At 48.0% G+C, this 22,275-nt stretch overlaps 1 pseudogene; it reads right to left on the bottom strand.

Annotated features, from left to right (window-relative positions):
* Window positions 1-373: 373 nt before the first annotated feature.
* LOC101948659 (pepsin A-like) lies at window positions 374-21,613 on the bottom strand (annotated as a pseudogene).
* Between the last annotated feature and the right edge of the window lie 662 nt (window positions 21,614-22,275).

Raw genomic sequence — 22,275 nt, 5'->3', positions numbered from 1 at the left:
CATAAAGATTGAGGGGCATCAACAGAGCTGTGTGTGTTGGAAGAGCCCAGGACGGGAATGGCAGGTCAAGACTGAGCAGCATCAGCAGAAGCTATGAGGATATGTCACCACTTTTCCATCGGAGGAGTCCAGGCATGACATAGTCAATCAGAGAGAAACAATTCACTCTGATACTTTAATAGTCCTATATTCTATTCTACAGTTGGTAAGATTAGAGGCGAGAGGGTGAGTGTGGGATGGGGCATAGCGTGTGTCCATTTAATTCCTAGCAGCAATTCCTAGCACTAGATCGATACGCGGTGTTGGGCTCTGGAGAAACGGAGACTCTCCGGGGTCAGTGTTCCATGACAGTGTCCCAGGGACGGCGCTGTGTTTATGCCATGGGGGCCAGGCCCACCTGGTTGTTGGCCCTGTCGAAGACAGCGTAGTACTGGCGGATGAAGACGTCTCCGAGATCCAGAACTCTCCGGAGGAGGTGGGGACATTGATGCCTTCAAAGCCGGGAGAGCAAGAGCCTGAGTTCTGCACCGGGGAAAAATGGGACATGGGTTATTGGGCTGGAACTCCACTGACTCCCTGTATGTTGGGCTGAGATCTCGGAGCTCCCAAGCTAAGCTGCATGAGGCTGGGGCAGGCATGGCTAGGAGACAGGCAGTGAGTACAGGCGGTGAGTACAGTACCGACTCAATGCCTCAGCCAGCTGCTAGGGGTCACTGCCCTTCAGACGGGATATACAGTGATCACTCTGGGCCTAAGGTGCTTGAAGGAATTCCCCAGTGCTCAGTTCTAACTGCTTCTGCAGAACAGCACAGGGGCCTCTGCAGCCCCTCCCCTAGACTTCCTGTCTGGGATGCTAACCCTCTTAAGGGACAGTGACCGATACCACCTCCTCCTTTTCCAGCCATTACTCAGTCACAACTCCACTTAAACAGCACTCATAGAATGCTCCATTCATATGCTTATAACCAACCACTAGTAACGCTCAATTGATTTCCAAGGCACCCTTCACTCTAGCTCGGATTGCTGATCTCCCTTGATGTGTCAGTGCTACTGCTGTTAGGAGGCAGTCAGTCCATTTGCTCCATGGTGGTATGTCCTGGGGCTCACTTGTCTCCACCTGCTTAATTTGTTGCCTAACTGAGACTCCCTCGGGCCAGCCGGCCGACCCAGCTCCCCTCCTCCCTCCCTTCTGGATGTTGGAGAAGGTGTCACCTCTTCCTCCTCAGTATGTGTCCGTCTGGGATGACCACCTCATACAACCTCAGGGCAGCCTCATGTGACCTCACCGCTGTTGGTGGCCATTGATTTCCATTACAGATGCACGCTGCATCATGTCCACGATTTGGTGGAAGCTCCTGGGATCCCATGGCTCCAATATTCCAGGACCAGGCGCTCTGGATTCAGCTCCTGTGTTTCTCAACAGGGTTCTCCAGTGAGATTTTACCCCTTTGGGAGCAATATGACCATTAGAGATTTGCTGTGCTGCCTTTTCAAAACAATCCAGCATTCATTAGTCACCTGGAATCCAGGGTTGAGGAGTTCTTAGATTAGCCTAGGACAGCACAATTTAACTCTAAATCCATGTTGGCGGAATCACCTGCCCCCTCTTCCATAGCCTTGTGGATGTAATCTCTGTGAACTGGGAGCAGTCTGCTTAACAGTCTGTCCCCGTCTCCAGTTGCAGTTCCACTGTGGTCACATGTTCTGCTTCCCTTGGCTGCCAGTCAGTGCCCAGTTGTTGGTCTTCCATTGTCTCTGCAGGGCACTACATTGCTATGCGGTCAGTTCCTGATAGGTCAGTCATGCCAACCTGGGCAGGCTTCTGTGACCAGCAGCCATCTCTTATTCCCCCTGTCCCCGAGAAGAAATTAACTCCTCCAGACCCAGTGCCGAGCAATACAAAGTAAGTAGGGGAAACTGAGTCATGCATATTTTCCCTATAAATATTACAGACATTTCCATATTCTCCACACGTCTAAACCCAACCTTCACCGCAAACTGCTAAAACTCAATGCAGCCCATTGTCAGACATCACTATGGCAGGTGTACTGTGACTAGCAAAAATAGAGATGCACAATCAACTGTTTAGCTGTAGTACCTTAGTATGGCTGCCTCAGGGAAATGAGACTAGTAGTTTAGGACAAATACATAGTCTTCTTTTTTCCAGCCAATGTAGACAAATTTCTACTCCAGGGGGACAATTTTTTCTCTGCCACTAACATAGGTTTTTGCTTTTTTGGCACATACAACAAGCCTTGACAGCTTCCTCAATGTTGCTGTTCATTTGAGGCCAGTGTAAAATGTCTCTGACCCTTTGCTTAGATTTTTCAATCATTAAATGACCTTCATGTCTCCTTTTTAATATCTGATTCTGCAATAGCTCAGTGATCACCATCCTGGTGCCTTTAAACAAAATCCCATCTAGGACTGAGAGCTTCCCCCTGAACTGGTGATAGGGGCTGGGAACATGTGGTCACGGTCACTCAGTGCTAACAGCCTTAACCGATTTCTGCAGCGTCTCGTCCTAAGCAGTAACTCTGGCAATCGCAGTCCACGTTTTGTCTGAGGCTGGACTGATTTTTTAATCAAATTGACATGTAGAACAGCTCTGGACTTTGCTCCACTGCCGTCTTCTCAAATGCTCTAGGGAGCGTGTCTGAGACTGCCAAATCTCCCCCAGGATCGTATTCAATTTGCAAATCCTATCTTTGCAGCTGAAAAAGTAATCTTTGTATGGTTCCCAGGCTCCTTTTGGCAATGGTAAATATGTGGTTTGTGGTCAGTTTCAGCGAACACTGGCCTCCATAAATAGAGACATGAAACTCTTTACACCTGTGGACAAAAATCCGAAGTCTCCTCCTCTCTCTGAGCATATGGTCATTCCAGTTTTGTTTGTTCCTGTGATGCGTAAGCCACTGGTCTCCCGTTCTGACCATCCTGCTGTAGGAGGACTGTGCCAATATCTTCTTCAGAGGTGTCCATGGACAACTGAGTTTTGAGCTTACTGTCAGAGTTTCACAGGACTGTGGCCTTTTTAACCCCTTAATTGTCTCAAACTCTCTATGAAGATTTGCACCACAGGTGCATTGCATGTCTTTGCACAGCAATGCTCTCAGCTGACTTGTTTGAACTGTTAGTTTAGGCACAAATTTCCCTACATAATTCACTGTTCCAAGGAATCATTGCACCCTTCCTTGTCTGTTGGGGCTGGCATTTTGGTGATGGTCTCGCCTACACTGTGATCGACCTGTGCCCCTTGCTAAACTAACTTCTCGCCCAGGGACATTATTTCCATTATACAGAATTTATATGTTTGTTCATATTCGCTTTAGCTCAGCAGCTCTGGCTCTTTCCCAGCTGCCCGGAGCCTCTGGTCATGATGTTCTTCTGGTTTTCTCCAGATCAGAACATTGCCTGCATAAACCATGGCACCCTCTAGACCATCAAAAGCATATTGTATTTTCCAGTGAAACACTGGTGCTGAACACAAGCCAAGTGTCCATCTGTGGAAATGGTGTCTCCCAAAGGAGATGCTGAAGGAGAACAAACATGTGTTCTGTCCTTCTTAGGGCACCAGCCAGAACCCTGCTGTGATGCATCCCCTGTAGAAAAACACTTGGCATTCACCATCTCCCCAAAAATGTCTTTCCCTGTAGTAGTGAAAAACATCCCCTTTTTTCAGACATTTAAGTCTTTTGAGGTTATGCATAAGCGAAGGGTTCTGTCTGTGTTTTCTACAACGACCAATGATTATATCCACTCTATTAGTTCCTCTGCCTGCTCAGTGATTCCCAGATCAATGAGTCTATCCAGCTCCTCTCTCAGCCTCCGCCTTAGGGTGAGGGGAGCGTTCCTTGGGGTGTGAATTGTGGGGTGGTTGGGCTCTTTCAGATCTATTCTGTACTCTGCTGAAATATTCTCCATCCCCTGGAAGATGTCCTCAAACTCTTTGCACCCTCTTGATGAGACCAGGGACTTGACACACTTAACCAGTAACAGGTGCACTTTTCCTGGGTACTATTCCACATTGTAGCTTTCCCAGTTTACCCATATGTCTAGTTCACATACTCCTTTAGTGGGGATAATCTCACTGCTCTAAGCCCTGAGTTTACCCGTGGCTTTTCTTTTAGTGTTGATAACACTATTTGTGGCAACTCATCAGCTTGTGCACCAGTGTCCAACGTAACCATTTGCTCTCCGGCTGTGACAGCCTGGTCATCTTTTGCTGCGACCGTTGCTCCTATGAAACAGCTGAGCTAGTGGTACTGTCATCGTCCTCTTTGTCCAGGCTGTGCGCACTCTGCCGGTGCTGGCAAACTTGCAAAGCGATGGAATTCATGGCGGTTCTTGTATCTCTTCTGATATGCCAGGCATTGCCTGAACTTCTGCTGGTGTTGTTCTTCCCTGATTCTGTCTGAGCTGCGTGCGCCTTTCTGCCTTAGGTTTCCTGTTAGAGAGACAGGGTTGGGGAGGTAATATCTTTTATTGGACCAGCTTCTGCTGGGGAGAGAGAGAAACTTTCGAGCTACACAGAGCTCTTCTTCAGGTTTAACTACAGCATTTTGGATTCTCAATCATGCCTGCAGCGTCAGAGCTCTGTCCATCCTCCACAAGGGTCATTCTGGACTTGGAGTGCTTCGTGAAGGGTTGATTCTGGGTCTCCTGGCTTTGTTCCACATTCCAGTCACAGTGTTGTCTCTTCTCAGGGAGTTGGTTAGTCCCCGCTCTGCCCCCTAAAAAACCCTGCAAAATTGGCTCCCCAGCTCTAGATCAGGAACAAATTCTACTCTAGTTTCACTTTCCTTTTGGAACCTCAGGTTAAACTCTCATAAGCTTCAGTTTTATGTGGAGTGCAGTACTCCTTACATTTTTGTAATACAGTTTCATAGTTAACCTGACTTAACTGATATTTTAGACACATGTGCACCAGAACCTGCTCTCGTCAGAAATAAGGCTACATCTGATTGCCTCCCTTTTCACTAAAAAGCAACAGAGGGTCCTGTGGCACTTTTAAGACTAACAGAAGTATTGGGAGCATAAGCTTTCGTGGGTAGGAACCTCACTTCTTCAGATGCTCTTTTCACTGGCACTCGTTGCTTGCAGACACAATGCAAGGCCCTGTTTAAATCTCTTCCACTTGTCTTCCATATTTCCAGCCAGCTTCAGCTCTGGTGGAGTTTTGAGCTGCTCCATTTCTCCACTCAAGGTATTTTCTTGAATTGCTATTTAGTCCTGGTACCGTAGGGCATTCAGGAATCACTCTGGGCCCCAGGTGCTTAAGGGAGATCCTCTTTGCTGAGCGACCCCATTTCAACTGTCTCTGCCTAACAGCATGGGGGATTCCGCAGTGCTCCTCTGTCAGTCGTTCTGTCTGGGAAACTAAACCACCTGGAGATATAGTTCCCAGCTCCACGCCAACCACTTCTCCTCCTTCGAGATCCCTTGGTAAGACAAAGGATGCTCTCCTCAGTGGCCTCCTAGCCGGGTAGCTGCTTATTTAACCCCTCTCCTGTAAGCCCCCTGGCATGGTGATTTCCTGGGGCAGCCAGCTCTACAGGCTGCCTGTACAGTCCCTTTGGGGGAAGAGCTCTTTGCGCCACCCCCCATGCTAAGAACGGACTCTGTGCTGCGTTTCAGTGATGGTCCTGCAGCCTCAGGCACAAGCCCTTGGATCATAGAATCATAGAATCTCAGGGTTGGAAGGGACCTCAGGAGGTCATCTAGTCCAACGCCCTGCTCAAAGCAGGACCAACCCCAACTAAATCATTCCAGCCAGGGCTTTGTCAAGCCCGGCCTTAAAAACCTCTAAGGAAGGAGATTCCACCATCTCCCTTGCTGAGAGGCTCCGACGCGGATACTTACCTGGCGGATGTAGGTGGTGGCGGGCAGAGGGAACTTGATGCCATTGATAGTGAAGATGATGTCGGGCAGGGTGTGCTTGGCGCTGCAGCTGATCTGTAGGGAGAAAGGCAACATCGAGGAGCCAGGTTAGTCATGGCTCCAGCACTCAACTCTCCAACGAGGGAGGTGACACATCTGGGGAAAGGGAAGCCGCATGTGGTTAGCAATGGGGTCTGAATGAGCTGGGTGACTGGGGCCTCTCCAGGGATTGAACCTCTGGCTCTGAAAGCCTGAGCCTCTGCGAATTGAACCAATTTTGTCAGCTCAGACGGTCCCGGATTCTATATGTGGCCTGGCCATGTGCTGGGGACGGCGACTTCTCCTGTGTTTCTATGGTGAGGGTGGAAGCACCAGGGAATCTGCAGAGTGACCCAGCTGATCCCTGTCCTGGCTGGATGCAGCTTGTGGGCAGTGGTGTTGAAATCAGGGGTTCGGCCATGCGCATGTATAGCAGATGCCTCTAGAAACATCCATCCCTCCTCCCTGACCTTACCAGGTCGCCGGAGTCCCCGCAGGCACCAACGTAGTGTAGGATTTTGGAGATGGCTGGGGGGGCCCCCCCAGCACAGAGGTGCCAGTGTCGATGATAGCCTGGCAGCCATTAGCACAACAGATAAGGTAGCCATTCATGGTGATGCTGGAAGAGAGAGAGAGTCAGGGGAATGTCCCCAGGAACACTCCCAATCTCATCCCCACTCAGCCCACAAGCAGCCAGGAAGCGTCCTGTGGGGTGGAGCTGCCCCACCGCCCCTTTGCTATGACTGCCAAGAACTTTGCTCTGACGTCTCATCCTATACTTTTCCTTCCGCGGCTACTGCCCGTCGCTCCTCGTGCTACAGCCTTCTGGGACTGATGGTCACAGCCCCCCTGCCCTTCCCATACTGCTAAACAGAGCTGGACAGATGGGAGAGGGGTCCTGGTATGGACAAAGTTGAGAATCACTGACCTGACCTAACCTAGCGGTGGAGTCCCATTCCTATGGCTCCATGGAAGGAGTTTTTGTGGCTTCCTTGTCTCTCATTTTGTCTAGACTCTGACGGCTGAGTTTCCCTGGCTCTGATGTACAATTCAGTAACATTTGACCTGTCTTCCAATAGCCCCCAGGTGGAAGGGCCAAGGGGTGGGTGATACCTGTCCATGGAGATTTGCCAGTAAGTCTCAGCGGTGAGAGGGATCCAGTTCAGGCTCCCAGAGTAGTAAGATGAGTCAATGCCGCCGAACATCACAAAGCTTCCCCTTTTGTTGTTGCTGGAGAAGGGAGAGAGGAGAGTCAAGGAAGATGCACGAATTGTTGGCTAACGAGACAATGTCAATCACTTCAATGGGAGATAGAGTCAGACTGGTGCATTTCACATCATGCAACACCCTTTCCCCACCATGAGGGGGGACAGTGGTGCATCATGGGCAGTGTAGTCTGACCAGGGACTCCAGCCTAGATAGGAAAATGGGAGCATGAGATCCCCCCATTCAAACTCCCACGAGGCACCAGGGCAATATTTCCAAACTGAATTATTTCAGTGTTTGATTTTTTGCTGGAAAGTAGAAATTTTCTTGGGGTGGGGGAGACCCATTTTCCAGTCATAACTAGTAACTAGATTCTTCCTAATGTTAATTCCCCCTGCAGTTGTTATTAGAGATATCATCATTCACTTCTGCTCCCCAAAACATATGGCACTAGCACCAGGGCCAGTGCAAGGATATTTTGTGCCCTAGGCGAAACTTCCACTTTGCCCCCCCCCCCCCCCCCGGAGCATTGCTTATTATAAACTTTCAAAAATAACTACTGCATAATATGGCATTGTTCATTAGAATTAATACATGTTATTGGACCCCATATCTACTCTGGCGACACCATCAGAGGACCCAGCAACATCAGCCACACCATCAAGGGCTCAGTCACCTGCACGTCTACTAATGTTATATATGCCATCATGTGCCAGCAGTGCCCCTCTGCCATGTACATTGGCCAAACCGGACTGTCCCCATGTAAAAGAATCAATGGACACAAATCGGACATCAGGAATGGTAACATACAAAAGCCAGTAAGTGAACACTTCAATCTCCCTGGACATTCTATAACAGATTTAAAAGTCACTATTCTTGAACAAAAAAACTTCAGAAACAGACTTCAAAGAGAAACAGCAGAACTAAAATTTATTTGCAAATTTAACACCATTAATTTGGGCTTGAATAGGGATTGGGAGTGGCTGGCTCATTACAGAAGCAGCTTTGCCTCTCCTGGAATTGACACCTCCTCATCAATTATTGGGAGTGGACTACATCCACCCTGATTGAATTGGCCCTGTTAACACTGGTTCTCCACTTGTGAGGTAACTCCCTTGTCTTCATGTGTCATTATCTAATGCCTGCATCTGTAACTTTCACTCCATGCATATGAAGAAGTGAGGTTTTTTACCCACGAAAGCTTATGCCTAAATAAATCTGTTAGTCTTTAAGGTGCCACCGGACTCCTTGTTGTTTTTATAAAATTAGAATGGTGGATACTCCATCATACTGGGGGATCGGGTTTGGTGGGGAAAGGAAGCAGACCGGGTTCGGGTCAGTGGGGGATTGGGTTTGGCTGGGGAGTGGAAGGGAAGCAGACTGGGTTGAGTCAGTGGGGTATCGGGTTAGGTGGGGAAGGGAAGCAGACTGGGTTTGGTCAGAGAGGGGATTGTGTTTGATGGGGAGGGGAGGGGAAGCAGGTGGGGTTCGGGTGTGGAGGGGGGAGAGGGCGCAATCTGGGTTTGGCCGGGGGGGCGGAGGGCGAGGTAGGATTCAAAGAGCCGCAAGGTAAAATGGGCGCTCTCCTCTCCAGTCCCTGGCATGCAGCAGCGGGCCAAGTGCAATTGCAACAGGGCAATGGGATCGTGTCGCCTGCTTTGCCTTCACAAGTCCGTCCTGCACCCTGGCTGGGGAGTTGAATGCTGGGCTCTTGCTCCGGGAGGGGGAGCGTGTGGGGCAGGCAGGACTGTGAGGCAGAGAGTGCGCGGCCCTCACGCCAAAGCAGGGTCAGGAGGGTAGAAAGCTGGGGCACAGGGAGGTGGGTTAAAGCGGCTTAGCCCCTCCATACGAGAGAGCCCGCAGAGCTGCCAGCCACGGCATCCCTCCCTTCTCTCCTCAGGGAGCAGAGCCTCTGCCTGGAAATCCTGCAGCCCGCTCTCAGAGCATGCCATGTGCAAGCCGGCCCCGGCCTGCACTGCACTGACAGCACAGCTCAGCCCCAGCGGGGGTCTTACACTTCCCGCCACAAGCTGCTCCACTCTCCTTCTGGCTGCTGTGCGATCTACAAGACAGAGGAGCTACTATTGTAATGTACCTACCAACACAGCAATCTGTACAATTATTGATTCACAATCAAAGGACTTCGCTGGCTTTCTAAATGGCAGGAGTCGGAGAACAATTCATTGGGAGTGTGGTTCTTATCATATACGTCCTCCCTACAGTCTGCAATCTGCAGCCATCGTCTTGATTAGCGGTGGCGCCCCCAAATCTTGGTGCCCTAGGTGGCCACCTAGTTTGCCTAGTGGTTGCGCCAGACCTGACTAGCACAGAATGGCTGCCACGTTCCACCCCAGAGGTGGCTGAGTTTTGGGAATTCTGATGCAAACATCGCAGGGATCGCTCAGTGTGAGAGGCGCTATAGGAGTGTGAATCTCGCTGCAGACAGATGGGCTGTTTCCAGCCCTGACTTACAAGCTCAGGTAGACGGAGAAGAGGTCCTGGGACAACAAACCCTCTTTGATCATGTTGTCGAAGATGGGGGGGTGGCTCCAGAGGAGGAGATGCTGGGGAAGGCCAGACCCAGGATCCCATCGTAGGGGGCAAAGTAGCTTAAGTAGCTGGGTTCGGTCTTGCTCAGACCAAAGATCTGGTTGGTGTCCACAATGCCTCCAACATTGGGGGGAGGGATGGGGAGAATCAGATGCATGTTACGTAATGATCTTGGGGTTCATTAAACAACAAACCAGTGAATGTGAAAGGATAAAACCTTTAATAAAACAAACTGGGGAGCTTCTGTGGTGAACTGCTGTACATAGCGACACAGTGTTCTTCACCCCAACTTCCAGGGCACATCTCTAAATTCCTGTGTTCATAATACTGTCCTTTATGGGGGAGCATCTCTAAATGACAATCTTCCACAAACATATCTCTGCATCTTCCCCCTTAAAAAACAGAAAAACCCAGTAGCTCTTATCTACGTATATATAAACAGCTAACAACTATCTAATAACACACACATTAAATTCTGAACCTGTCTAGTGTTTTTCCATAAACCCAGTGTGTCAACTATCTAGAGAGGAGAGGTTACCAGCACATCACTCTGGAGTGAATCTTTACCACTCACTTTCCTCAATAGCCTTTCTCCAGGCAGGTTAGCAAGTCTCTGAGTCTTTCAGGATGTTTAGTCTCCTGAGGTCCCTTCCAACCCTGATATTCTATGATCTTCTCAGTATCAGCCTTTCATTAGAGTCTGAATTATTCTCTTGTTCCTTGCCAGGTTCTCCTTTGTCAGTTGATGATAAATGATCAGTCAGTTGGGAAATGGCAGAGTCCACATCAACTGTCAATGTGTTGGAACTTCCTGGGATTCCGCGTAGATTTTTTGGATTATGTTACAATGTGTTCCCCTGATCAGTCTGGATTGCGTAAAACCTTAGGGTATGTCTACACTACAAAATTAGGGTGAATTTATAGAAGTCGATTTTTTAGAAATCGATTTTATACAGTCGATTGTGTGTGTCCCCACTGAAGACCATTAAGACCATTAACTCGACGGAGTGCGTCCACAGTACTGAGGCTAGCATCGACTTTCGGAGCATTGCACTGTGGGTAGCTATCCCACAGTTCCCGCAGTCTCCACCGCCCATTGGAATTCTGAGTTGAGCTCTCAATGCCTGATGGGGCAAAAACTTTGTTGCGGGTGGTTCTGGGTACATGTCGTCAGCCCCCCAGCCCGTGAAAGCAACGGCAGACAATCGTTTTGCACCTTTTTTCCGGGGTTCCGTCCACCAGACCCGCTCAGCCCGCTGCCTGCCTGGATGATCGGAACCCCAGACAGTGGGTTGAGCGGGTCGGCGGACGGAGCCCCAGACCGGCAGCAGGGTGAGTGGCTCAGCCCGCTGCTGGTCTGGGGCTCTGTCCGCCGGCTCCTGCAAGCCGGGGTCCCGCTCAGCCCTGCTCAGCTGGCAGACCTCGGTGAGGTTGATCAGGGGTGCCTGGACAGACATGGCTATCCTCCTCTTAGAGCACCGAATGGGAGTGACTCCAGGTCATTCTCTTCTTTAAGTTTCATCTCATGGAGATTCAGTCCTGCCTGGAATATCATGCGAGCTGGAGGCTTCTGCCTCAGGCTGCTCTCCCAGCCAGCAGCACCGTGGGGTTGCACCTACTCCAGCCTGCCCCTTGTTCCTATGGCTCATGAAGCCTGGACAGTAGTAAGGAGCAGTTCAACTTGTGGAATGACAAATCCAGAACGAAGGATTGCACTCTATGGGCCACGTTAAGATTATTTCAGAGTCCTAGATAGCATTAGTCCCTATAAAAGGCTTCATGAAAATTTTCCCCTGCCCCTAACAAAAATGTTAATTTATCAGAGCTGCTGAAAGGGTAAGGAACCTGGGACTATAACTGAGAGAGAGCTTCCATATTATTTAACTCATAATTGATATAATTCAAAGTAAAATTTCACAGCGCGGTCTGTTCTAAGACTAAAAATGCAGGAGGGGAGACAGAAAAAGGAACAGTGACCTGTTTCAAACCGGTGACGGTTCATGTGTTAGGTGAACACGACTACTGTTCTACCACTACACTACAGGGCTTTTGTGTGTTAGGTGAACTTGATAACCACCACACTACGGGGCTTCTCTTTTTTTGCCACAGACTTTGCTGAATGCACAGGAATGTTTTCTCTAGCTACAGAAGCTATCTAATGCAATGTCTATATCTATGGCCTTCCTGCTCACAAAGTGGTCATGCCCCCGCCCAAGGCTGACACAGCAACCTGGCTCGGGCAGGATTGCTAGCAAGGCATGATACTTTTGCCATTAAGCAAACACAGAAATTCTTTCCTGGCCTCTGCCACTGAATGCCTCCATGCATTACGCTGTGCCCTATCAGTGTGGGAGCACTGCATGAGCTCGGAAAACATGTCATCGCGAGTGCATTTTTTTCGCCTTCTAATCTGCGATAACCTCAGGGATGGAGATGATAGGGGGAACGTAGAAACATTCTGAGGGGACTGCATGGTCACCTGTGCTGCTGAGTGCTGCTGAGTTCGCCACACTGGCCAAACAGGAAATGAAATTCAAAAGTTCCCGGGGCTTTTCCTGTGTACCTGGCTAGTGCATCTGAGTTCAAAGTGCTGTCCAGAGCGGTCACAATGGAGCACTCTGGGATAGCTCCTGGAGGCCAATACCGTCGAACTGCGTCCACACTACCCCAAATTCGACCCGGTGATGTCGATTTCAGTGCTAATCCCTTCGTCAGGGGAGGAGTACAGAAATCGATTTTAAGAGCCCTTTAAGTAGAAAAAAACGGCTTCGTTGTGTATACGGGTGCAGGGTTAAATCGATGTAACGCTGCTAAAGTCGACCTAAACTCGTAGTGTAGACCAGGGCTTGGATGCAGCTGTTCTTTAATGGTACCCCTTTGGCCCCAAGTATTAGAGTGTGCCTGAGGAATCACATTTCTCTCACCTGGGCTAAGAGACAGGAGATCACAGGCCCTTTTCTCAAAATAATATTTCTGCTTCCACTTCTGATTTTCTTTCATATTCCCTATGGTTTCATTGTCATGAGATTTCAGCAGGTTATCAGTGATTGGTAAATTAGATCTGAGCCTTCTTCCCACTAACAGCTGAACTGGAGAAGAGTCATTCTCCAGAGATGTACTTGGGTATACCAATACAGCTTTATACAAATCACCCCCATTGTCAGAAGTCTTTTTCATAAAGTTCTTTGCTGTCCATATAGCCCTTTTCACAAGACCATTCGATTGGGGGTAATTTGGACTTGATGCCAATCCCTGGCAAATTGTCTAAAATCTGTGCTGGAAAATTATTTTCCATTATTGCTAACAACTTCATCTGGAATTCCATAGCTGTAGAAGATTCCCTTCAGGCCGGCTATCGCTGACTTACTATTAGTGCTGTGCAGAGTGCAGATTTCTCCATACAGAGAATAATAATCTGTGACTATTAAATAATCCTTTGATTGCCAGATACATAAATCAGTGCTGACCTTCTCATAATGCCTTTGTGGAACTGGATGAGACCTCAGTGGCTCTGCCTGTTGACGTGGCTTGTATTTCAAGCAAGAAAAGCAATTTCCTATGATATTAGTAATGTCATGATTGATCCGTGGCCCATACAGCACCTCTCATGCTCGTTGTTTGCACTTCTCAATTTCTAAATGACTCTTGTGGATCTTCTGTAGCATTTCTTGTTGGAGGCTCATTGGAATTACAACCTTGCTGCCCTTGAAAATCATCCCATCTATCACAGTAAGTTCGTATCTGCAGTTCCAATAATCTCTTATACTTGGACAACTGCTTATTTCCTCAGGCCACCTTTAATGATCACTTCTTTAAAGATCCCCAATCATTCATCTTTCTCCGTTTCTCCTCTTAATTTGTTGCAGTTTTTTGTTAACTATGGGAATTGACTTTACAATCATATCTACATAGGCTTGCATCTCTATCTTTAAGGTCTCCTTTGGTTTCGTAGTGGGAGTCACCATTCTGGAAAGTGCATCTGCAGTGAACATGAATTTACCGGGTGTGTAGGCCACAACCACATCATGCTTTTACATCTTTATCATCATTCTTTGAATCCTTAAGATACAGTCATTTAGCGGTTTGTTAAATAACGCTATCAGGGGCTTGAGGTCCATTTCAACTTCCACTGTCTGGCCACAAATATACTGATTGAATCTGTCACAGGCCAACAATACTCCTAAAAGCTCCTCCTCAATCTGTGCATATCTGGTTTCTGCCTCAGCCAGTGATTTGGATGCATATACCACTGATTGCCAACAATCCTTATGCTTCCATAAAATCACTGCACCTACCCCAGACTGTGAAGCATCTGCTGAGATTTAAATAGGCCTTCCGGCTGCATAGAACTTCAACACTGGCTCTTATATCAGTTGTTGTTTTAAACCTTCCAGTGGTGCTTCCTGTTCTGCACCCCAATACCATTCAATTTTATTCTCTAGGAGTTTTCTCTAAGTTGCTGCTTTGGTAGATAGATTACGGATGAATTTTCCAAGATAATTAACCATTCCCAGGAACTGTTGGCCATCTTTCTTTGACTGCAGACGTGGCATCATTTCAGTGGCTGAAATCTTCATCTAATCAGGTTTTACACCTTTGTTGGAAATAATGTCCCCAACAAAAGTCAGTTCTGTAACCCCTAAAACACATGTCTCCCTATTTAGTTTGAGGTTTGCAGCTTTAGTTGCATTCAGCACTTCCTAAAGTCTACAATCATGCTCCTCTTTTATTGGGGTGTCAACATGAGTAAGATGTTCATAGATTGTATATGTGGTTTTGTGGTATAATTCTGATGCTGAAACTATACTAAAGGGTAAGTGTAAGAATCTGTATCTTCCAAATGAGGCATTAAATGTGCATAATTTTGAGCTTTCTTCAGTTAATTTTAGCTACCAAAAACCTGAGGATGCATCCAATTTACTGAAATATTGAGCATTTGCAAATTGAGACATAATCTCTTCTCTGGTTGGTAGCTTGAAATGTTATTTTTATAGCTTTGTTGAGGTCTCTTGGTTCTAAGCATATGTGTAGCTGGGTGTTACTTTTCTCCACAATGACGAGGGAGCTCACCTATTCTGTTGGCACCTAAATTTTTGTATTACTTGCATTGCTTCCATCCTTGCAAGCTCAGCCTTGAGTTTATCATGGAGTGCAAATGGCACCTTTCTAAGTAGAATCATAGGACTGGAAGGCACCTTGAGAGGTCATCTACTCCAGTCCCCTGCACTCATGGCAGGACTAAGTATTATCTAGACCATTTCTGACAGGTATTTGTCTAACCTGCTCTTAAAAATCTCCAATGATGGAGATTCCACAACCTCCCTAGGCAATTTATGCCAGTGCTTAACTAACCTGACAGTTAGGAAGTTTTTCCTCATGTCCAACCTAAACCTCCCTTGCTGCAGTTTAAGCCCATTGCTTCTTGTCCTATCCTCAGAGGCAGGGGCGGCTCTATGTTTTTTGCCGTCCCAAGCACGGCAGGCAGGTGGCTTTTGGCGGCGTGCCTGCGGGAGGTCCACTGGTCCCGCAGCTTTGTCATAGCTGTCGCCGAATTGCCGCCGAAGCCACGGGACTGGCGGCCCTCCCGCAGGCATTCCGCCGAAGGCTCCCTGACTGCCGCCCTCACAGCAACTGGCAGGCCGCCCCCCGTGGCTTGCCGCCCCAGGTACGTGCTTGGTGCGCTGGTGCCTGGAGCCACCCCTGCTCAGAGTTTACGAAGAACAATTCTTCTCCCTCCTCATAACAACCTTTTATGTACTTGAAAACTGTTATCATGTCCCCTCTCAGTCTTCCAGAATAAACAAACCCAATTTTTTCAATCTTCCCTTATAGGTCATGTTTTCTAGACCTTTAATCATTTTTGTTGCTCTTCTCTGGACTTTCTCCAATTTGTTCACATCTTTCCTGAAATGTGGTGCCCAAAACTAGACACAATACTTCAGTTGAGGCCTAATCAGTGCGGAGTAGAGCGGAAGAATTACTTCTCATACTTATACATCCCAGAATGGTGTTCACTTTTTTTGCAGCAGTGTTACACTGTTGACTCATATTTAGCTTGTGGTCCACTATGACCCCCAGATCCCTTTCCGCAGTACTAGGCAGTCATTTCCCATTTTGTATGTGTGCAACTGATTGTTCTTTCCTAAATGGAGTACTTTGCATTTGTCCTTATTGAATTTCATACTGTTTACTTCAGACCATTTCTCCAGTTTGTCCAGATCATTTTGAATTTTAATCCTATCCTCCAAAGCACTTGCAACCCCTCCCAGCTTGGTATCAGCCGCAAACTTTATAAGTGTACTCTCTATGCCATTATCTAAATCATTGATGAAGATATTGAACAGAACCGGACCCAGAACTGATCCCTACGGGTCCCCACTCGAGATGCCCTTTCAGCATGACTGTGAACCATTGATAACTACTCTCTGGGAACGGTTTTCCAACCAGTTTTGCACCCACTTTATAGTAGCTCCATCTAGGTTGTATTTCTCTAGTTTGTTTATGAAATGGATGGATAACTGGAGAGACCTGTTGTTTATCCGGATTATATGTTCACCCTGCAAGCAACTCAACCCTTGAAACAGATCATGCTATTCCGAAAAGAGTGCCTCATAACCAGATTCAGTATGATCGTTTAGTGAGAACACCTGGTTTACCAGACTGAGTTTTTCACACGGAGCCAGGCCTAAAATTGGTGTCACCTTCTTTGGCACTTCAATGAACAGGAGCTGCACATGGTGTTTTTATGGTTGATGCTAGCAATGCACCTCCCCTTCAATGGTATAATTGTTCCAGAATAACCAGTTACTTTTATTTTTGTTGATCCCAGTTTTGGTCTTATTTTTAGTCTCTCATAATCTTGTTCAGACAGAATATTAACCTGAGCTCCTGTGTCCAGTTTCAGTGGAATAATTTCCATTCACTGTCACAGGTAGTATCCAGTCCCTCTCAGCACGCTTGCTAGATCCCAGTGCATCTATGAAAAACTCCCCAACCAGGTTGTCTTCAACTGAATGCACTTGACTTTTCTGCATTTGAGATCTGCAGCATTTTGCAGAATGATTATTTCCCTCACATTTATGAGTTTCCCAAAGACAACACAGTGTTTGGGGCCATGCTGTGATCCACATCTTCCACATGATCGTCTGTACCCAGCCTTCCCCCTTGCAGTAGTTTTCATAGCGAGTGGTTCCACTCTTTGATTTGACCTATTCTGGCTATATTTGTTTGTACTTAGTACATGGATAACTCCCTCTGGTGGATTAAGCTCTCTGGCTTGTGCTTTCACAGTTTCTGCTGCCCTGCATATCTGGAGAGCTTTTTCTAAAGTTAAGTCTCCTTCACAGAGCAGTCTCTTTCTTAACACATTGTCTTTAATGCCACAAATGATTCTATCTCTGACCAGTCAATTCACCAAAGTTGCAGGTTTTACTGAGTTACCTTAATTATGTGACATATTGGTCTATGGTATGATCGATTTTTTGTCTCTCAAAGGTCTCATTCCTTTTTGGCATGCAGTGTTCCCCAAATTTAGTCAGTATTTTACTTAACTTCATGCTTTCACCTTCTTCGAACTTAAAGTTGTTATAAATATCCCAATGCTTCCTCCTCAACAACATGCAAAAAGACTGATAAATTCACTTTATCATTTTTCTCCTCTGCCCCATCGCTGCTAAATACAATTCAAATCTATATCTCAATTTTTTTCTCAGTTCTCTGCAACATTGCCTGACAATTGCAGACTGGATAGAGGTTGCAACACTCCTTAAGCTAGTCAAGCTACTATTGTGCTCACCAAATACATACAAAAGCCTTTGTTCTCTGTTTGCTCTGCCACGTGCTCCCCTTGCCTCTGCTTTAGTTTCAAACACAGGAATTGACTTTGAAATGACTGCCGTCTCCTTCTCACGCAGCACTTCTGACACCATGTAATGAACTTGGGGTTCATTAAACAACAAAGTAGTGAATGAGAAAGAAATAAAACAACTAGGGAGCTGCTGGGGTGAACTGCTGTACATAGTGACACTGTGTTCTCCACCCCAGCTTCCAGGGTACATCTTTAAATTTCTATATTCATAATACTGTCCCTTATGAGGGAGCATCTCTAAATGACAATCTTCCACAAACATATCTGTAGAGGCTGCACCTGGGAAAAGCTGCCCAGCCCTACCCCAGGGACCTTATGGGTCTGCATTCTGCCAGAGGCTGCCGTTCCCTGCACTCTGCCTTCCCCCAAATGGGTATTCACAGTGCATGGTTTAGGTTAAGATGACATTTCTGTTTCTAGGCTGACTATTCCAAGAGTTCTAACATCCGCATGTTTACTCAGCAGGGCCGGCTCTAGGCACCAGCAAAACAAGCTGGTGCTTGGGGCGGCACATTTTTAGGGGCGGCATGGCCAGCGCCAGAATGCCGCCCCTAAAAATGTGCCCCGGCCACCCTAGCTCACCTCTGCTGCTGCTGCCGCTCGCGCGCCGCTACTCGCCCTCCCTCCCAGGCTCACAAGCCTGGGAGGGAGGGGGAGCAGTGGCGCGCGAATCAGCTGTTTCGCGCGCCACGGCCGCTCGGGGTCTCCCCCTCCCTCCCAGGCTCTCAAACCTGGGAGGGAGGGGGAGACTCCGAGTGGCCGCGGCGCGGGCGCCACTTCTCCCCCTCCCTCCTAGGCTTGAGAGCCTGGGGGGAGGAGGCAGGGAAGGGGTGGAGTTGAGGCGGGACCGGGGGTGGGGTAATTAAAAAACGGGGGGGGGGGGCAGCCAAAATTGTTTTTGCCTTGGGCGGCAAAAATCCTAGAGCCGGCCCTGTTACTCAGATTTCTTGAAATTTGCTGTGACTTGGGGTAGACATAGTAAACCAAATCTGAGGTCACTCGAGAGAGTTTCCTGAGCTATAGCCTTCCCCTCCTCCCCAAACTAGTGTTTCATAAAGTCAATAGATTCCACCAATGTGGTTTAAAAAAACAAACAAACCAGACCTGGTGCTTAAACCACAGCTTTCAGCCTCCCCAAAGTGAGCTTAGTCCCTTGATATTTATCTCACCAACTTCCTGGCACCCGCTGCCCCTTTGGGGAAGCAATTATGAAAGCATTATGAAAGGCAGAGCTTTGCTGGCTGGGGTATTGTGTAGTAAACACTCATGCACCACACAGAGCTTTCCAGCCAGCCTGGTTTCAGGTGACTTTGGTGGCTCAAGGGGACATGCTGTGTGGCCACAGAGGTGGAGCCACAGCCAGGGATTGTACCTTTACCCTTGGCAGAGATCTGAGACTGACTTGCAGGCATGGTGTGGCTATCCTCCTCCTCTGCTGAGGTGGTTTTTACTGTTGGGAAATGCAATCTGAGTACAGCAGATAATTTGAAGGGGCTCAGACTGGTTTTGAAAAGAAAAGCAATTGCACGTGTGAACGCTCACAGTGTCGTGCTGGGCAGCTGGGGTTGGGAGAGTGCAGGGAGAGGAGAGGGGTTGGGGGGACTAGGAGAGAAGAGTTTGGGGCTGTGGTGAGGGGATGGGGACTGTGGGGATGGGTGGGGGAGGGAAGAGGGAACAGGTTGCGGGGTGGGGTGGAACTATAGTAAGGGGAAGATGAGAAGTAGGATACTGGGAGGGGGCATGCATGAGGGATGTGGCAGGGGAAGCTGGGGATTAGGGGAAGGGGGCCTGTCAGCCTCACATTCTCTCCTCTTATATGTGTGCTGCGATCTATGGGGCTTGTAGGGTGACCAGTTGTCCTGATTTTAAAAGGACAGTCTCGATATTCAGGGCTTTGTCTTATATAGGCACATATTATCCCCCACCCCTGCCCCAATTTTTCACATTTGCTACCTGGGGCTTGTCTCTCCTGGGGGGTCTGAGCCTCTTTCATTGCCCCCAGGTGTGTGCTGAGACCTGGGGGATCCTTGCCACTCTCAGTGCCTGAGCCCCTTTCTGTGCCACCATGTGTGATGGGATCTGGGGGGGGGCCTGGTCCCTTGGGTCTAAGCCCATCTTCATACCCCCCATGAGAGCCAGGATCTGGGGAACCCAGCCCTTCTAGGGTGGTCTGAGCACACTCCATGTAAACCAGGATTTTAGGGCCCTGCCTCTCTGGGGGCTCAACGCCTCTCTGTTCCCCCTGCCCTATGTGAGCCAGGTTCTGAGGTAACAGAAATGTAAGCCTCTGAAACCTTGGAACTATCAAGTTAAGGTGCACACCACCCCCACGTGGGCTGGGGGGCTGGATGGAGGGGGATGGAAGCCAGTTTGGAGGGAGGTGGACCAAAGGGCGTTCTCTAGGGCTGAAGGGCTATTCAGGTGTTTGCTCTCCAGTGAGCCCACCACTGGCCAGTGGTCAGTCTTTTAAGAGTGGGTATTTATTGATTTCAAACTAATGGGTTATGCATGCCGGTAGATCATATTCCAACGCAATCTTGCAAACAAATCATTATACAAATATGCCGTAATGCTATTAAAACAGCATACTGTTAATATTATTGCTATTAAAACTATGCAATTAAAAACTAGAAGTTAAACTCATGAGAAATGAACACACATCATCTAATAGTGAGATCTGAATGAGGCCCTGGTATCTGGAATAGGCTGACTGGGTATTATGTGTATCAACAATCCCGGGAAAACCCTTTCGCCGACTAGGATTTAACAGTGGTTCCTATTCGGGATACAACGGTCACTTCACACTTCATGCCGACAGCAGGCGGAGAACCGAAATCCTTCTGTTCCAAAAGCCCCCCTGACCAGTAAAGCTGAACCTCCTATAGTCATTGATACGATAGGACTATGACACAGCAGAGCAGCTCTGTTTCCATCCACTAGGGGGCAGGGGTGCACATGCACCCTTACCACTTCACGAGGCAGTGTACAGGATACACGATGCTTGTAAGCACGCAAAGAGAATCTAAGTGGGCATGACGGCCTAATGCAGATGATCTCTGGCTTGCTTTGTGTCACCTGCCCTCTTTCTTTGACTGCATCCTCTGTCTTCTCTTTCTTTCAACACCCTTCTCCCCATTCACACCCAGTGTAGTTGCTGGTTTAGCTTCCCAGCTCTGTCCTGTCCTTAACTCCTAATCTTTCCCCAGAGGCTTTGATCCTTTCTTGTGATTTACCTGGACAGTGTCGTAGGCCAGGAATCCAGTCATGCTGCCGGTGCCATATTGGATAGAGATGCTCTGACTGGTGGCCTGGTAGGTGGAGGACTTCTTAGGGTTAAAACGTCTGTGGTTCGCTGCGAGTACAGAAGAGTCAGAAGGTCACAACCTGACATTTCCTGGAGCCATGTGCCACGGCTAGGGCAGCACTAACTGCTGGAAGGCCGGGGTGATGGGAATATTCCGTGCTTTGCCACTTAAGGCAGGCAGTTCTTGTGCTAATAGTTTGTGTCTCGGCTAATGCTCTTCCATTATGGGCCACTTGGCAGGAGCCATTCTACTGAGCTTTGTGACATGGGCCTGAGCTGTCCACTCCCTCCTAGTCATTGTTGGGACCCTCTCCCAGCCCTGGCTCTGTATGAACTAATAAGCTAGTTTGATTTGGGAATAAGGACCAAGTCCATCTCCAACGAGGCCTTGTCACCTGCTCTCCCTAAGGACCAGCTCACCACCTGGCCAAAGCTCCAAGCACCCTGACACAATACACAGAGGATGACAAAGCCCAAACAGGGGAACGTTCCCCTCCACCAAACCATCTGGTCAGGACCCATGGGACTAAGAACATAAGAATGGCCCTACTGGGTCAGACCAAGGGTCCATCTAGCCCAGTATCCTGTCTTTGCTGAATATGATTATCCTACTTGTATGCATGTATCATTTTTGTATCTGAAGCTATGACTATTGACTAGGGATCAGTATTTCAAATGGGCTTACTCTGGAAAACATCCACAGCCAGCCTTTTAGGTACAACAATGAAGAAGCCAGATGGTGCTAATGGCTCATCAACAAAGACCATGGGCTGTGGAATAGCTTAACCTTCCTGTGGATGTTTTAGCCAGCCTGTAAGCAATGGCTGCTATGACACTGCAAGGGCATGTGACCAGGCCACATGACACGGAACTCCATCTTGGATGCCAGTGTTTTTGCACAAACTGGGCTGGGAACTGAGTTTGGGACAAAGGGTTCTCGCCATATGCTAAAGCTATATAAGGCAGGGAGTGACATCATTGATTGTTCTTCACTCCCCACACAAGAGGTCTCCTGGTAACACCTGAGGAATAAAGACTGAACTGGGGGAAGTGCTGGACCCAGGCTAAAGGGATTTCTAGCCTGTGTATGAAAAACCTGGTGATTCAAAGCTGCAAAGCAAGTGCAGCTTGTACCTTGAGAATCTGCCAGCCTGCTTGTATCATCAGCCAGGGTGAGAATTTGCTAATTCATATCCTATCTTTCTAGTATTTTAGGCTTAGTTTGTGTTTTTGTTTATTTACTCTGTAATCTTCTTTGATGTGTTTGCTATCACTTATAATCACTTAAAATCTGTCTTTTTGTAATTAATAAACTTATTTTATGCTTTAATCTAAACCAGTACGTTTGGAATGAAGTGCCTGGGAACCTTAGCTGAAAGGGCAGGGCTGTTGCATTTCCTCTCCACATTGAGAACTCTATGGGTGAACT

This window comes from Chrysemys picta, chromosome 4, assembly GCF_011386835.1.
Source record: "Chrysemys picta bellii isolate R12L10 chromosome 4, ASM1138683v2, whole genome shotgun sequence".
Lineage (NCBI taxonomy): Eukaryota > Metazoa > Chordata > Testudines > Emydidae > Chrysemys > Chrysemys picta.
The sequence above is the reverse complement of the archived record's forward strand: the minus strand, read 5'-3'. Positions and strand labels throughout refer to the sequence as shown.